Genomic DNA, 5,059 nt, shown 5'->3' on the forward strand with positions numbered 1-5,059 from the left:
GAGAGAGAGAGAGAGAGAGAGAGAGAGAGAGAGAGAGAGAGAGAGAGAGAGAGAGATGGAGGGAGGGAGGGAGGGAGGGAGACAGAGAGAATCAAGTTGAAGAGGGATTGCATTCCAGGCATGGAGAAATGTTTGATTGAATGCTTGGAGAGAGAACAAATATTCTGGTTTGACTAGAATGTAGAGCCATCGAAAGCAATATGAAATAAGTTAGTTTGGAGCCAGAGAAGTCATTGAAGGTTTGGGAGTGAGAAGGCAATATGCTTCAGAGATGTGGTTTTGGACTGGACAAGAAAGAGGTTGAAAAGAGGCAATTCCAGTAGCCCAGGCAAGTGATGATGACCTGAACTTGGTGATGGTTGAGTGACTGAAGAGAAGGGTCAAAGGCAAGAACTCAAGAGATGTAAGGATGGAGAGTACGATAGGGCTCAGCCACTGATTAGCTAGGGAGTTGAAGGGGAGGGGAGGGCAAAGAGTCTAAAGTGATGCTGAGTTTACAAGTTTGGGAGATGTCCAGGAGGAAACTTACTTTACTTTAGAAGTAAAACGACCTGGGTTCTGGACCCAGCTCAACCACTGACTAGATATGTAACCTTGCATAAAATCACTTCCCATCTCTGGAGCTGTTTCCTTCTCCGTTAGACAATGAGGTTAATAACCCTGACTCTGCATCACAGGATTATCATGAGGAAGAAATCGGTTCTTGGGCAGGGAAACTCTTAGAGAGATACAGTGTCCAAAATAAACAGAGGCCTGGCAATACCATATTTCTTCAGCTTGGCATAGCAAAGAAGTAAATATTTGTCTTCTCCAGGGAGATCATCCTTCACTCTGAACCTCTAGTAACTTGGTTTCCTTTCTCCTGGCATCTACCTGGGATTCTGGGTCAATCTTCTACCAAAAACAAGGCCCCATATGCTCATTCTTTGTCTCTCTCAGATTATAGCTTCCCCAAGGGCATTCTTTGTCTTCCACAAAGCCATTGAGTTCAGGAGGGTACAGGTAGTTGTTGCACAAAGAGATGGAGCTCTAAAGACAAAGGCACTGAATAAATATATCTATCACATTGAATGACCTAATATGATCCAGGAAATAACAGAGCTATTAACTTATAGTTTAGTAGTAATTTGGGGGTGGGTTGGGAAACCATATGGAGGAAATTGGAAGAGAGCAGAAGTTTCTTCAGACCTTCAAAATACCTGAATTGCAGGGTTCAGTATTTCAGTTAGCTATCATAACAAGGAATAGTTAGGTAGCACCATGGACAGAGCACTAGGCCTAGAGTCAGGAGAACCTGGGTTCAAATCTAGTCTCAGACATTTCTGAGCCATATAACCCTGAATAATTCACTTAACCCCAATTGTCTAGCTCTTATTGCTCTTCTTCCTTAAAATTAATACTAAATATTGATTCTAAGAAAAAAGGTAAGGATTTAAAGTGGGAAGTATCCCTTTCATTATTTCTCATGGTAGAAAATATTGTATACCATAATTTGGTCAGTCATTCCCAAGTTGGTGGGCATCTCCTTAGTTTTCTGTTCTTGTCACTACAAAAAAGCAGCTATAAATATTCTTGTACCTATAGGTGCTCTTTCTTTGACATCTTTGGAGTGCAGGCATAAGGTTTTGCTAGGTCCAAGAATATGCCTCATTTACTTTGAAACATAGTTCCAAATCACTTTTTGGAATGTTAAACCAATTCACAGCTCCACCAAGAATGCATTAATGAGCCTGCATTTGCACAATCCTTCCAATAATTGTCTTTTTCCATTTTTTGTCATCTTTGCCAATTTGATAGATGTGTGACAGAATCTCAGAGCCACTTTAATTTGGAATTTTCTTATATGTATTTTGATAAATCAGATATCTTCCTTTGAAAGCTGCCTGTTTATATCCTTTGACCATTTATTTATTGGGGAATGGCTTTTGTTCTTATAAAGTTGAATCAGTTTCTTATATTGGTTGTAAGAGCTTACTTAGAAATACTTCAAAGATATGTTCTCACTTATCTGTTTTCCTTTTCATTTTAACTGCATTACCTGTGTGTAAAACCTTTTAAATTGTATTCAATCAAAACTGTCCCTTTTTTTCTTCTGTGACTTTGTAACTTGTTTGGTTATGAGCTTTTCCCCTCTCTTTAATTGTGAAAGATATTTCCTTCCTTTTTCCTCTCATTTGTTTTCTGTTGTTATTTTTAAACCCTTACCTTAGTCTCAATTCTAAGTCAGAAGAGCAGCAAGAATTAGGGAATTAAGATTAAGTGACTTGCCCAGGGTCACACAGCTAGGAAGGTATCTGAGGCCAGGAACTCCTGATTCCAGACCTGGCTATCTTTTTTGCTATCTAGCTGCCCATTATCACTAACCACTGTTTTAGAAGGCATCTTGACCTACTTTCAGCTTCTTCATGCTTACTTTCTTTCTTTTTTTAACCCTTATTCTCTGTCCCAGTAACAATTCTAAGACAGAAGGTCAAGGGCTAGGTAAACAGGGTTAAATGACTTGCCCAGGGTCACACAACTAGAAGTGTCTGAGGCCATATATAAACCCAGACCCTCCCAATTCCATGCCTAGTGCTCTATCCACTGTGCTCCCTCATTTGTTTTTTATGAGACCTTTTAATATCTAAGTTGTATATTCTAGAGCTTTTCTTGGTATTTGGAGTGAAATGTTGAATCTACCTCTAATTATTATCAGGCTACTCTCTAGTTTTCTGAGAATTTTTTGTTGAAGTCCTTTATCCAGTTGCTAAGGGCTTTGGGTTTATCAAACTCTTTTCTTCTCCATTTGCTTGCTTCTGGATGGTAAATACCCACTCTTTTCTACTGGTTGAACTTGGTACATCTAATGTTTCTTAATGTTTTCCTTGAAAAAGACTTGCACAAAAATATTTATAGCTGCGCTCTTTGTGTTGGCAAAAAATGAAAATAAGAGGATGCCCTTCAATTGGGGAATGGCTGAACAAATTGTGGTATCTGTTGGTGATGGAATACTATTGTGCTCAAAGGAATAATGAACTGGAGGAATTCCATGTGAACTGGAATGACCTCTAGGAATTGAGGCAGAGTGAAAGGAGCAGATCCAGAAGAACATTGTACACAGAGGTGGATACATTATGGCACAATCGAATGTAATGGACTTTTCTACTAGCAGCAATGCAAGAATCCAGAGCAAGGCTGAGGGACTTATGAGAAAGAAAACTAGCCACATTCAGAGGAAAAACTGTGGGAGTAGAAACACAGAAGAAAAACAACTGTTTGAACACATGGGTTGATGGGGATATGATTGGAGATGTAGAATCTAAACAATCATCCTAGTGCAAATATTAATAATATGGAACTAGGTCTTGATCAATGACACATGTAAAACCCAGTGGAATTGCATGTTGTCTATGGGAGGGGGTTGGGAAGAGGGGAGGGAAAGAACATGAATCATGTAACCACAGAAAATTTTTCTTAATCAATTAAAAAAAAGACTTTTTAAAAATGTTGTTTTCCTTGGTGTTATGATGTCTAATATTCTTCTGGTACCCCATGCAGATGGGAAGAAGACATGCCAGACTCAGCCTTCGCACAGCAATGAGTCCCAGAGAGGGGGACCAGATTTTTTGAAAGGATTAGAGACCAAGCCATGTGAGGATTAGCTGAAGGAACCATTTAAGCCAGAAGAATAATTGTGGCTGGAGATGGAGAACATCCCCAGGCATCTGTGAACTTGTTACTTTTTTTTTAATTTTTTTTAAATTTTTTAAATTTTTTAGAAAAATTTGCCATGGTTACATGATTCATGTTCTTACTTTCCCTTTCACATCCCCCAACACGCCCCCATAGCTGACTCACATTTCCACTGGTTTTAACATGTGTAATCTATCAACACCTATTTACATATTATTGATAGTTACATTGGTGTGATCATTTCAGGTCTACATCCCCAATCATGTCCGCATCAACCCATGTGTTCAAGCAGTTGTTTTTCTTCTGTGTTTCCTCTCCTGTAGTTCTTCCTCTGAATGTGGATAGCGTTCTTTTCCATAGGTCCCTCAGAATTGCCCTGGGTCATTGCATTGCTGCTAGTAAAGAAGTCCATTACATTCGATTTTACTACAGTGTATCAGTCTCTGTGTACAATGTTTTTCTGGCTCTGCTCCTTTCACTCTGTATCAATTCCTGGAGGTTTTTCCAGTTCACATGGAATTCCTCCAGTTTATTATTCCTTTGAGCACAATAGTATTCCATTACCATCATATACCACAATTTTGAACTTGTTCTTTTTGGCCCAAAGAGAAGAACTAAGAGTAGTAGAGAGAAATGCCAAAGAGGCCAATTTCAGTTCAATGAAGGGAAAACCATTTAAGGTTGAATTGTCTCACATAGACAGTTGTTTCAGAAACTGGTGGCTTCCCTATCACAGGAAAGGTCCAAATGGAGGCTGAATGACAATCCAATCATGGGGAGCTATAGAAGGAATTCCTATAATGGGAAGAAAGCTGAATTAGAAAATTGGGAAATTATTCACAACAAATCTGGAGTGTTGTAATCCTAGAATGTGTCAACCATTCTCTTTTTTGAGGCTAGATTATTTCCTGGGAAGCTCAGAAGGAGGAGAAAGAAAGGGGCAGCTAAGTGGCACAGTAGATAGAGGGCCAGTCTGGGAGTCGGGAGGTCCTGAGTTCAAATCTAGCCTCAGATATTTCCTAGCTGTGTGACTGAAGAGATGCCCAGAGCCAAGAGACAGATGGGCAAGTTTGTGGGACAGGCAGGAGGTCACTGGATGGAAGAGTATGAGGTGGGAAGTGAGTCATGAGAGGTCTGGAAAGGGAAGAGGGGGCCAGAGTAGGAAGGGTCTTGAGGCCACCCAGAGGACTTAGTATTTGACCCTGAAGGCCCTGGGGTTTTGGGGGGAAGGGGAATGTCATGAACTGGGTTAAAGGAGGATCAATCTGGTGGTTGAATGGAGGAGGCCTAGATGGGGAGAGACTCAGGATAGGCAGGTTCACTCCCAGGCTGCTGAGGGGCAACAGGAAGAAAGGGGTCAGAGGAAATAAGATTAGATTATCACTCC

Source organism: Gracilinanus agilis, chromosome 2 (genome assembly GCF_016433145.1).
Source record: "Gracilinanus agilis isolate LMUSP501 chromosome 2, AgileGrace, whole genome shotgun sequence".
NCBI classification, from domain to species: Eukaryota; Metazoa; Chordata; class Mammalia; order Didelphimorphia; family Didelphidae; genus Gracilinanus; species Gracilinanus agilis.